The sequence below is a fragment of the Ictidomys tridecemlineatus genome, chromosome 12 (genome assembly GCF_052094955.1).
Source record: "Ictidomys tridecemlineatus isolate mIctTri1 chromosome 12, mIctTri1.hap1, whole genome shotgun sequence".
NCBI classification, from domain to species: Eukaryota; Metazoa; Chordata; class Mammalia; order Rodentia; family Sciuridae; genus Ictidomys; species Ictidomys tridecemlineatus.
Genome location: NC_135488.1, coordinates 18,822,913 through 18,836,214, shown reverse-complemented (window position 1 = coordinate 18,836,214; position 13,302 = coordinate 18,822,913). Strand labels below are relative to the sequence as shown.

General features: G+C 43.8%; 1 protein-coding gene across 6 annotated transcripts in view; it reads right to left on the bottom strand.

Moving 5' to 3' along the window:
• LOC144369092 (uncharacterized) overlaps positions 1 to 10,565 on the bottom strand; it is a 41,507-nt gene extending 30,942 nt beyond the window's left edge. For 2 of the 6 annotated variants that reach the window (XM_078028145.1, XM_078028147.1), the window contains exons 1-4: positions 10,099 to 10,310; positions 4,842 to 4,916; positions 3,069 to 3,174; positions 1,760 to 1,842 (exon numbers count right to left, since the gene is read on the bottom strand). The gene's annotated coding sequence lies outside the window, so the exon portion shown is untranslated. Of the gene's footprint in view, positions 1 to 1,759; positions 1,843 to 3,068; positions 3,175 to 4,841; positions 4,917 to 10,098 lie in introns of all 6 variants that reach the window. The other 4 variants (XM_078028152.1, XM_078028146.1, XM_078028149.1 and 1 more) reach the window with 4 other exon arrangements.
• Positions 10,566 to 13,302: the final 2,737 nt, after the last annotated feature.

Sequence of the window (13,302 nt, the reverse complement as noted above, 5' to 3'; positions counted from 1 at the left end):
AAATAAAGATGTTTTGACTTGAATGACTTGTTAATAGCAAGTAATTACTGTTTTTAAATGTGTTGAATCAATATTTGAAATTAACCCATTATGAATTTATATGATTTTTAAAATAAAACAGTAACATAGATCGTTGTAAAATGTTGGAATGGGGGCTGGGGTTGTGGCTTGGAGGTAGAACACTTTGCGTAGCATGCGTGAGGCACTGGGTTCGATCCTCAGCACCACATAAAATAAAAAATAAAAATATTGTGTCTACCGATAACTAGAAAATAAATATTTAAGAAAAATGTTGGAATGGCATAGACAGGACACGTAAAAAGTGAAAAATTCCTCTGTCCTTCCCCCTACTTCAGTAAGTCTCCTGCCCTGACTGTCACACACCCTGTGACTCCCTGTGCCTCACAATACACATCAGAATGCTTCCCTATCGACCGAGCTCCACCTTCTAGGAAATAACTGGGACCTCACTTTGCCAAGGTGGAATTTTGGATGTTTCCTTATTTTTTTCTTCTAAGTATAAGTGAAAACCCTGAACATATTTTTTAAAGAATCATAAGAAACTTGAGTTTCTGTATTCACTCCTGATAATGGGGCGCCCCTCCTGCTCCGGCTAGGATGAAATTAGAAACTAGGGTTCAGTGGTAAGGAGGCTGTGCAGGGCATGTTATCCAAGTTAATCCTCACCAGGAGCTTGTGGGGTAGGAATTATTTCCCCAGATTAAAGGTGGGGGGAATTTGGACACTATGGCGCATACCTCCTGTTATACAGGCAGTGTGGGACCCAGCACCCTGAGTTTCCGTAATGACAAATTTAGAATCTTGATCACCATCCTCCCTACTGCTTGTCCATCTGTAGCCCTCTGTGAATGTCCTGTTTATATCCTAGACTTAGATCTTTATTTTCCCCATTTAAAAATTCAGATGAGCTGGGTGAGGAGGCACATGCCTATGATCCCAGTGACTTGGGAGGCTGAGGCAGATGGATCACAAGTCAAAGACAGCCTCAGTAACTTAGTGAGGTCCTACGTAACTCAGCGAGACTCTGTCTCAAAATAAAAAATAAAAAGGACTGGAGATGTGGCTCAGTGGTTAAGCACCCCTGGGTTCAATCACTGGAACCAATAAATAAATAAATACAAATTCAGATGATCTTTTACTTATTAGTTTTCAAGGGCTCTTTTTACATTAGGGCTAACAACATTCCAACTTTGTGGTATGCATGAGGATATTTGCTTCTAGCTTGCACTGTGCTTTTAAAGTTTAAATTTGCTTACAGGAGGGCCGGGGCTGAGGTAGAGCACTTGCCTAGCAAGTGCGGGGCCCTGGGTTCAGTCCTCAATACCACATAAAAATAAATAAATAAAGGTACTGTGTCCAACTACAACTAAAAAATAAATATTAAAAAAACTGCTATAATTTCAATGTCCTACACAGATTCACAGAGGACCTGGGGACCCTGGACTTAGCTTTTGCACTGTTTTCAGCATGGTGGAATGTGCCAGTACTTCAGGGAACAGTCCCAGCAGGCAGACAGTGCAAGCATATTCTAGAACATGTCCTATGTGTCCTTCTCCCTCTCTGGGGGAGGGTGTGTGTGTTGCTTTCATACACTACTTTATACAACACTAAAATCAACATTAAAAGCCCTCGCCCCAAAAGCTGTTGACATGCCAACAGAACAAACCTGAGTTCCTTGATCCTAAAAAAAGAACTTCTACAAAATCACACAACTGCTAGGAATTCGCAGAGCACTTACTTTGCTGGTATTGGAACGCCACTGGCATCGAAGAGCCTGAGAAACACCCAGCCGCAACTCAACTCTCCTCTCTCACCCGTTGACTGGGAAATAAAACAAGTCTGAGAAACAACATCTGAACGAGTCAAAATTATAAGCACATGCAAGCCCCTGAAAGGAACAAGGCCAGTATCCCCGCTTAGGGCTAAGCAGTTCTGCCCCAGAAAATCAAATGAAACGTGGTGGGTCCCACGGTACAGCAGAGGTGGCACTTTAAGTGATGCTCACCTTTTGTCAAAATTTCCCTTGAAAATCCCTGAAACTGTTGATGTGCCAACAGGTGCCTCAGGAGCTGAGCACTTCCTGTGGCATCACCCAGAGGCACATGGGTGCTCCTGAATCAGCAAGCTCTGTCTCCCTGCAGTGGACTGTGGGGATTCAGCATGCAAAGGCCTTGACACCTGGAAGTCTGCCCCACTGTCCACTGCCAGAGGCCACTGGGCCTGGCTCCGGGCTGCTCCTCTCCTCGCTCTGACTCATCTGCGACTCCCCTGGGTTTACTTGTCCTAAAGAAACCCAGGATGATGCAGTACACAGGGTACCTGTGGTGGCTCTGGGCTACGAGGGGCCGGGTTCCTATACTGCATTCAGATGCTGCTAGGGGGTGGGAGATGGAGGGCTGCTAGCATGGCCACGCCTCGGCTCCAGCAGTTCACATGACACCATGCTTCTGGTGTTCCCTGCACAGAACCGCCACTTGGCCAGGTCTCTCAATAAGAATTGCTGACTGCAGGGCCAGGTGCACTGGGTCCTGGGGTTGAAGTGCCATGGTGCTTCTGATCACTTTCTGAAAACCCCTTCTGTTCTGAATTTCCATTCTTTAGGAGCTCTGGCGTTCACTGGTGCTACACATGTAAGCAGGTCCTGTTCATCTTAAATGCCACTGAGAAAGCAGCACTGCATAAGAATCATGAGCACTGCCAGCTCGTTCCACCAGAGATGAAAATCCCACCTAGGGAAACCCTCCAGGACTTCACTCACAGACACACACACTCCAGCACTCCTTTTTTTTTTTGGGGGGGGGAACTGATCCCAGGGGTGCTTCACCACTGAGCCACATCCCCATCCCTTTGAATTTTTTATTTAGAGACAGGGTCTCACTAAGTTGCTTAGGTCCTCTCAAAGTTGCTGAGGCTGGCTTTGAACTTGCCATCTTCCTGCTCAGCCTCCTGAGTCGCTGAAATCACAGGCCTGAACCATGGCACCCAGCCTGCCAATTCCCTTTTAACTGGTATATTATAAAGTGACATTTATCTTGCGTCTGACATACATTGCGAAGAAATTCCAAGTTCAAATAATATTCCCAGGTCTGGAGATGAAGAATTGGACCTGATAAAACAGTCGCCATGGAGCAAGCATGGCAAGAAGCCAGTGACCTGGAACGATAAAGAAACATGGGTTACTGACCACAGTGCACAGTGGGAAGGGGCGTTCTGCCCCGTCCAAGGCACAAGGCTTGTGCCTCTGCATTACCACAAAGGTCTCTTAAGGAAAGTTAAGAGCAGACGGACTGACCCATCCACACCACTGACTTGGTAAACACACTCAGCTCCCTTGTTGAGGGAAACACCTTTCTCTTCACTTACTTTTCTCTGAGCAGGGCTAACATACAACCTGTGCAGCAAACCACCCCAAGGTGCTCAAGGCCCACTTGGCATATGCTGTAAGGTTTTTATGCCAATCGCTGTTCATTTTAAACAGAATTGAGTGGCTGGGCACACATGTCTGCTGGGCTTTCCTGATGCCTGCCTGGAACAGGCCCCCTCCCCTTGGGCTCCTCCCACCCCTCTCCCTACACAGCATCCATCCCCCCCTTCTTGCCTATAAAACCCTACCCCGTCTTTGAGGTCTAGTTTTCTTTTACAAAACCTCCTGAGGCTCAAGGGCTAGAATTAACTTCCCTCTCCTCTGTGTTTCCCAAAGCGCTTGGAGACCCATATCCTCACAGCCTGCCTGATCAGAGTAATCCATAGCGCCCGCCCCACAGGGCCACTCTAAGGATTGAATAAACCAGGGACCCAAGGGCCTGTGCGTGGCTAGAGCATCCTAAGTAGAGAGCATTCTTATTATTTGCACCTGTGTTTCTTCCCCACTGACATACAAGTAAACCCTCATGCACTAGGAAGAAGTGGGCACGTAACGGATACCTCAGTTCATTCAGGAAGGTGACAAGCACTTTGTTATTCCTCCCAAAGCTCACCTTTATATCCTGAGAAAGCATGACACACAGCTGTGCATCACAGAACTGTGAAATGACAGACCCAAAGATATGTGGTGTGTCTCCCTGGAGGCAGGGAGGTCAGGAGGTCAGGAGGCCACGCTCACTTTCAGGCATTGTGCTGTAGTCAAGCAAGGATGCCTGCGGCACCCAGCAAGCTGCGGGCCTCACTCACAGCCAGTGCCCTCTCAAGGAACCCCCATTTGTGTTAAGATCTTTATTAGGAGAAGGGTAATTAGGGTGCAGTAACAAAGGGAGTTAGTTGAGGGAGGGAAGTAAACACTCAAGTAATGAAACCTGGGGGTGGAAGTAGGTGAACTACAGACAATTTGTATTATTAAAAGAACAGAGAGACATCTTGGATTCACTAGCATCCATCCCTGCGAGACTGACTCAGTGGTAGAAACCTTAACCTCATCCCAGTTCTGACAGTCCGGAGTGTACTGGTTCCCTAGGCGGCACCTTTCATTTCATCAGAGGAAAACACAACTGTCATTAGTGCAGTTGTAAGACTCCATTTCTGAAAAACACTTCACTTCCTAAATTTTATCTTCTTGTCTGCATTTTTCATCAAATGGGCATTTCCTAAAATTGAAATCCAATGAATAGGATGATTCATTGGAATTATAACCTTGGTGAGTCAGAAACACAAATAACTTTAATCAAAGTCCTCCTAGAACAGTAAAGAATCTAAGGGTTCACATGTGGCTCCATGTGCTCTGTGCTGAATGTGATGCTTCCACAGCCTCGTCTTAGGTCTTAACTGCTGGTCGCCTAGGAGGAAAGCAGGGTGTTTCCTGTTCTGCTACTCAGCACATTTCTTACCTGGGGAGAAAAGGTCCAGGTTTTGGGCTTTTTGGGTTGCCACGTGGCCCTCACAGTGTGAATGTTGCTCAGGACCTGAAAGATTTTCCGATTTCAGATCAGGCTGTAGGAAGTTCTTTGAAACATCACCCTCTTAGTCCCAGATAATTACCAGTGGCTATATTGGTCAGGGCAGAGGGAGAGGAGGGGCTTCCATTTTTTATTTCATGCAGTTCTGTAAGATCTGGGTTTCTTTCTTCATCCAATATAGTATGCATCTAACTTTTCAAACAGTGAAAACAATGGTCCCAATACTTATTAATAAAACAATGAAGGAGCTGATAAAATAGATTCACATTTGTGCCCTTGTGACAGTAATAAACCACATCGAGTGAATACTCAATATCTGAGATATGCTTACTAGAAGAGGAAGTGACACTTTAGGTAGAAACCTCAGAAGCCTAGAGGACTAAAACAGAAGATCTAACACTTGTGTCATCAGAGTCCCAGAGGAGAGGAGTTTAAAAGGTACTGTAGGAAATAATGGCTGAAAAATCCCCAATTTCAGCCAAAGACAGAAACCGACAGATTTAAGAAGCTGAGCAAATTCCAAACAGGGGAGATCCAAAAGGATTTGTGCCAGGTACACCACACTTCTAAAGTAAACAGGAAAAAAAAAATACACTGAAGGTAGCAAGAGAGAAAAACAGCCAGGTTAAGCCAGGGGAATGACTCAGATGGCAGTGGGTGTCTCGGCAGAAACCAGAGGCCAGGAAGAGGTGGCACCACGGTGTTTAAGTGGTAGACTAAAAGAACTGTCAATCCAGAGTCCCACATCTAGTGGAAAGGTCCTTTAGGAAGGAAGGGAGACAGATACTCAGATAAAGCTAGTTTAAGAGAATCTGTCACCCTGAAGGGATGGTTAAAGGATACTCTCTGTACAGAAGAGACAAGCTAAAGAAGGAATCTTGGAACATCAGGAAGGAGATCAATGGGAACAGTAAAGATCTGATTAAATACTACTAATTTCTCAGTTGATGGTTAAAGCAAAAATTGTAAGACTGGATGATGTGGTTTCTGTGTATGTAGAGGAAATGTGCAAGTCAGTTGTGAGTGAATGAGGACAAAGAGAATTAGAGAGAGGTACAGTCTCTGCCTCTCTCCAACCAGAACGCTGCCTGTGGTCACTGTGATTAGCTGGGTGTATAAAATGACACCTACAGCAAGCACCCAGGAAGCCACCCAGAGAGACCACTCAACACCACGGATAATTCAGAATGGAGTTCTAAGAAACGAATAAGCCACACGCAAGAAGGAGGAAAGAGAACAGAGGACAACAGGGAGAGAGAACAAAGCCGGGCTCCCTCCCAGCCCTAGAAAATAAAACAAAAAAGAAAAGCAGGCAGCAGACCCAGAGGCTTGAGGCTCCCCCCGACGCTGAAGGTGTGGGTGCACCTGCCCTGCGAGGACGGTGGGTGCTGGGAGGGCGTCCTGAATTGGCACTGCCCAGGCTCGACAACAGAGCTTTCCTTTGTAATAGGCTAGATTTGTTAAAGAAGCCTTCAAAGAGCAAATAATGCAATTTTCTAACTATTAAATGTGATGCAAAACTTCTCGATTTCGAACTCTGATAAAAATTAATTTCATAAATGAACTTCTAGGATCTGGATATAAAATGAATCCCATATTTTCTGTTATTAAAGTGAAATTCTAGTTTTTGTTTTCGGTTCTCACGTGAGAACAGGAGAGTACAGCAGGTCCTCTCTTCTTGGTCACTGCTGACACCTCCTGGCGCGTTTGCGGTGGTGCTTTTGTGCACAGTAGCCCTGTGGTCACCCTTACTCCAAGTTCAGGTGGAAGAAAACCACCAGGGCAGCACCACACACAGTCCTCCCCGAGGCCTCCCTACCTGTGTGCGTGTGACCATGGTCTATCCAGGGGTGGATGTCTGAGACCTACTGCCCGCTCCACACCTGCTCTCCCTCCACCCTCCACACTCAGCCCACCACCAATCCCGTTGATTCCCGCCTCCTGCATCTCCCCCGACCTGATCTCCACCCAAGCTGTAATCGTCATCACTCTTTTGGTTGCACTTATTATGCTCCATGTGTTGTTCTCCATGCTTTACTTATAATAACCCAGTTTGCTCACATTGATCCCAGGAGGCACAAGAGGAGGAGCCTGAGAGCAAGGTCAAGGTCCCATGTTGTGCAAATGCCAGTGCCAGGGGCAATCCTAAGCAAGCTGGATCCAGATTTTTGCTTCTTCAAGATGATGCCTATTGTCCTCTGCCTGCCATGCCAGGGCCCTGCCCCCAGTGGTCCACTTGAGTCCCCTCTGGCTGCCCTCTCCTCCCTTTAACTTACCTTTTCTATTTATTCTTCGGAGAGGAGCCAGAGATCTTTCTAGAACATGAATCTCATCATGTCACCTCCTTCAGTGCCCTCTGCTGTTTTTAGGACAGACGCGCACTGCTTCTCACACTGCCTGCCTTCCAGACACTCCCTGTCAGGATTCCACACTGGCGGCCACCCTGCTCCCCCTGGAGTCCCCTCCCCAGAGGGCCTCTGCCTGCACATCCCACGGAGGCCTGGGGCTCCTCAGCTCAGGGGGTGAGGCTGTGAGGAGCTCTTCTGCGGCTCCCACCCACTCTGGGAACCCCTCTAACTAGGCTTTAGCTGACATCTACCAGACTGTCTGTTTCACTTCCACTTTGTGATTAGTACAAAATATTTTCTAATTTCCCTTTGACTCATTGATTATTTAGAAATCTGTTAATTTCCAAGCATTTGAAGACTTTGCCCACGGATCTTTCTGTTACTGATATCTAGCTTAATCTCATGTGCTCAAAGGCCATACGATACCTGGCTCTCAACTCTATTTTAGACTTGTTGGGGTTTATTTTCTGACCCAGTTCCACCTGTGTAGACTGGTGGATATTCCACATGCACTTACAACATGCTTCTTACTGTTTAGAGGTGAAGTGCTGCTCAATACTGATCCTACCTAGGTTGTCAATAGGTTAATCAATTCCTAATATCCTTTCTCATCTTCTGTCTGCTTGTTCTATATTCCTAAGGGAACAGTAGTGAAGTTTCCAATTATAATGGTGGCTTTTCCCATTTCTTTTTTCAGTTCCATCAATTTTTAGGTCATGTGTTTTGAAGCTCTAACATGGTGTGACTGGGTATGTATCTACTTTGTTTGACATTTTTTTTTTTTTAATGCACTGGGAGTTGAACCCAGGGCCTTGCAGATGCCAGGCAAGCACTCAACAACAGAGCCACATTCCCAGCCGGACATTAATATCTTGAATAGTGAACCCTCCTCCCTTTAACTTACCTTTTCTATTTAAGGTGGGCTTCTTGTATGGAGCATCTAAGTGGGTCTCTCACTGTAACTCTTACATTCCCCTAATAATGTATTACATGTTAGGTATATTTTTATATGCCTATTGGTTTCTCATGTTTTCTTTTTTGAAGGGCCTGTTCAAGTTTTTGCTCATTTAAAAAACTGAGTTATCTTTTTATTTCTTAGCATCCTTGACTTGTTCTTAATCTTAGACTAAAAAAAAAAAAAATTCTACATTTCACTGTCAATGAGAGAAATTTAGGTTTTTCTTGTTCTTTATAAATTTGAGGAAGTTCCCACCTGTTCCTAGTTTGTAGGGGATTTCTTAAAACTCGTGAATGGGCACTGGAATTTGTCAATGTTTTTTCTTTGTTTATTGAGATGTTCACATGATTTTTTCTTGTCTACTAATATGATGAAATAACATTACAATTTCGCATGTCCAATGCTGGATGCACAGGTGTGTACATCTGAACATGGGGAGAAATTCCAGCTGGTCGAGCCCTACTGTCCTTTCTATAAATTGCTAGATCCAACTTGAGAATGTTGTTTAGGATTTTAGTTTCTATATCCATGAAGGATACTGGTCTTGTAATGTCATCATTTGGTGTCATGTTTTTCCTAGATTTAGGAAATACGTTAGGGAATGTTTTCTCCTATTCTTTGGAAGAGTTTGCATAAGATGGGTATTATTTCTTCCTTAAATGTTTGCGGGAAGTCACTAGAGTGAAGCCATAAGGACTTGGATATTTCATTGTAGGAATTTTTTTAATTGAAGTTGTAATTTCTTTAAAACAGAAATTCAAATTTTCTATTTCTTCTTATGTCAGTTTCAGTAAATTATGGTTTTTTATAAAATTATCTATTTCATCAATGTTGTCAGATTTACTGGCATACAATTCCTTATAATATCCCTTATTGTCCTCAGTGTCTGCAGGATCAGTAATGATGTTTCTATTTCAATGGGAGATATTGATAATTTGTTTTTTGTTTTGTTTTTTTTATTTTGTACCAGGGATTGAATTCAACCACTGAGCTACATCCCCAGCCCTATTTTTTTTTTTTTTTTTTTTTTTTAGAGACAGGGTCTCACTGTATGGTTTAGCACCTCACTGTTGCTGAGGCTGGCTTTGAACTTGCGATTCTCCTATCTCAGCCTCCAGAGCTGCTGGGATTACAGGTGTGCATGTGCCACCTCACCCGGCTTTCTTTCACTCTTTTTAGTCAGTCTTTCTGGGCATCTTTCAATTTTATTAATCTCTTCAAAGAATCAACCTTCATCTCCATTGATTTTCTCTTCTGTCCATCTGTTTTCTATTTCATTAATTTCTACTCTTTGTTATTTCCTTTTTTCTACATTCTTAGGTTTAATTCACTCTTCAATTTCTAGTCTCTTAAGTTCCCAGCTTAGATCACTGATTTTAAACCTTCCCTCTTTCTAGTATATGCAATTAAAGCTACGAATTTCTACCTAAGCACCACTTAAGCTACATCTCATGAAAGATACATTATTTTTTTAGAAGTCATTCAGACTATCATTTGGTATTAGGTAAAAAATGGTCTTTTAGGAATCAGGGAAGAGTTGAGCAGAAAAGGATTCCAGGAGACCTCACGGGAAATGGCGATGCTCCATATCTTGCCTGGGGAGCTGGATATACATTGCATTTTCAAAAATGCAATGCTCTATACTTAGACCTGAACTATACACAACACTAGAAGACAGGTACCAGTCCCTCTCATAAGTGAAGAAATCTAAGGCCCAGATGGGTTAACTGTGTGTGTACCAACATCACACACTGAAGAGCCAGGGTTAACCCACTGCGGTACCACACACTCACACACACAGCGCACTCCACATTTAATGTGTGGTACCACACAAGGGCTTCTCCATCATCCTGTGTGAGATGGTTCAACTCAGTGAGCTTACCTTACTGCCATCAAACAGACAGAGGCAAACATGTCTGCTGAGCACCTGGATGCTCGTTCCTGGGAGAGGAATCATCTTACAGCTCCACAGGGTGAGGATCAAGGAAACACGACTTGGCCTTGACTTAATCTGAAAGAAAAACATAAAAACCTATTAATAGTGGTACAAATCCATTTCCAAAGCATCATTTGTAAAATACAGCTTAAGAAGATATACATAGAATACAAAAAGGAAAACTTTTACATGGATATACATACACAGAGTTTCAATAGTCTGTTCAAAATCAAACCCAGTTATTTCAGGTAAATTTTGCATAAAGTTATATTTGAAATATTTGCATTTTTTTCTTAACTACTTAAAAACTTCAATGAAAGACTACTAGTACTAGCAGGTAAAATATATGACCTGACCCTCGAATCACTGTATTCTAGTCTCCAGGTCCATTCCCATACGATGTGAGGAATTGTAAAGAGTTACCCTAGCATGACAACCAAGATACCTGGCATTAATGTCACCCAGCTACCTCCTCTTTGGCTCTTAGATGCTTTGACATAGAATGTCATGTTTGGTCTGACTGTTCAAATCTATTTCAAAGATAAAGGTCAGATTGTGAATACATAAACTGGCATTCTGTATTTTTATTTTTAAAGAACAGCTTCAATCAGCTAAACTTTACATTCTGCTTTATGATCACAAGCCTTTTCATTTAAATAATTTATATTGTTGCAAAAGATAAGATAATATCAATAATCTGTCACCTTGTTATTTAAGTAATGAGAGCTGGGTTTTTAGTTCCCGGGCACAAGTTCACAGCATTAACTGTGATCTGCTCAAGCACTGGTGCACCAAGCAGCCCCTCTGCCCAATCGCAATACAGCACCTCCTACTAAGGTGCCAGTTGATGCTCAGGGTGAGAGGATTAGGGGCACCCCCCTAATCCTGCACCCCCCTTCCTACCACCCTGGCCAACACTGAGGGGTAAAGTCAAGGTAAATGGGAAGAGAGTGACATACTCTAATGCAGTTTATATCTGTTACAGGCACATATAAAGTAGAATTGGCAGACTTTCGTTCTGAAGGGTTCACAGATCATTAAATACCTTTCCTAGGGTCAAACTCAGAACATATCTGCTTTCCTTCTTGTGAATAATAAGAAAAGTGTACTCTTCAGGAACAGAATTTCATTGTCACAGGTAGCATCCTGAGCTCCACCATGTCTCAAGTACTGTCTGATTGTGGTCAGAGTGTAACCCCCACCCCCCCACTGTCAGTCCTAGACCACTTTCCATCCCACTCAGCTTGAGCCAGTGGTGTACAAGGCCCGCACAGCCTGGGCCCTGCTTGCCCAGGTTTCAGTGTATTCCTCTTTGCCCTGCTCGCCCTGAAGCTCTGGCCTCTTTACTGTGCTTAGAACACCAGGGATAGTCCTGCCTGGGGGCTCTGCATCTGCAGTTCCTCTGCTTGAAAACTGGTTCTCCGAGGTGGCTGCATGAGTAGCTCCCTCCCTATTCCTCTATGCAGGCATTACCCTCACCAGAATCTTCCCTGTTCACCTTCTCTGAAATCTAACCCCTTACTTCAATATTAGCCCTTTCATTCCTGGGGGGATTTTCATTGTTTTGTCAAGATTCCATCTCTAACGATGTAGAATGGTTGGTGCCCAGCATCCAGCAAGCAGGCACCAAGTCTCAGTTGAATACAATGAGTCTCCAGCTGTTTCAGAGGGCCTACCCTCATTAATAGTCAATGGAAAGAATGCCACAGCCACCTGCAGGGGGAAGGGAACACCCACACTGTCCCAGGTAATTTAATAAACTATGCACACACTTCCAGTGTGGTGCCAGACAGGAGAACAGTATTTGTAGTTAAGCTTTGAATCACCTTTCTTACTCGACCCAACTAACATGACTCATTTTAGATTAATGTACTGAGAAAGTTAATAGAAAAACTTGCATAAATTAATCTTTCAAGGAACTCTGAACTGATAAGATATTTACAATTAATACCATTGTTTTCAATAGTCTGGGGCTGAAATAACCCCTGGATTCTAAGAAGAGGATTCCTAACGCTTAGGTTTAGTAAGGTCAGAAGGCTTCCTGTCCCATAGCCCCAGTACAGCCCAAGGAGTGTGCCCCAGCAGGCCAGGATGAAGAGACCCCTATGAAGCTCACCTTCTTTGGTCTCTGCTCCACTCTGTGGCTGGAATCCATGAGCACTCTGACTCATACATCTGGAAGAGAAAACCCTGAGACACACAAGAATCAACATGTCTTACAAGAGAGTTTCTCATTAACTCTCAAGAAATAATAGTAAAAGAAGCTGGTCAACAATCACAGCCTGTTGCTGAAACACAGATGGAGCTGCTTAGATCCACGGTGTAAATAAATGAAATGTTTTGTCTCTTCAGTTCTTTTTGAGGAAAACACTCTTACAGATAAAGGCCAGGCATGGAACACTAGTATGTCGTGTCACTTCTGTGTCTCGGCACCATAACAACCAGCCCTCCTTGTGGCAGGACAGGACAATGGCTTCCTAGTTCCAATGGGCTCATTTGCTGTACAGCATAAGGGGCTGACTGGGCACTGATGCCCAACAAGGTGGAGGCACTGATGTGCTTCAGCTGAGCGAATACCTTTCTGATGAGCCCACAGCCTCAGGCTAACATCCAGATTTTAAAACAATAGCTACCAACAAAGATAAGAAAGCTATGCAAACCACTTGCATTAAAGCTGTGGTTAAGTACACTAGGGGCAGGGGCCTCGCCTCATACTGCCCAGGATTCCCTTAAGGAATGTCATTAAAATGTGAAGTAAAAAGCACAAAGCACTTTTAATTAAACAATATCATATCAAATCACAAGTTACAAGACAGTCAAAGTGACTGAAGATAAAAACAAACACAACAAGTGATGTGACATTAATTCTAATATCTGAAGCCCAGAAAACTCTCAAAATTGGGGAAAAAACTTTCACAATAGTGTGGACGTGGCTTGTGACATGGAGTCACAAACGTCAAACCCATACTGCTCCGTGGGAGGACAAAAGGAGTACGAGGGCATGCCAGCCACTGCCTGGAGTAATGTCCCCTGCAGGCCTTGGCCACAGCCAGGAGGCAAAAGGCAATTCCAACTATAGGTGTTTATTCTTCAAATACAGAGCGACTTGCGTTTCAGGAAATTTTAATTTATAATTCAGAAGAAAAGTAT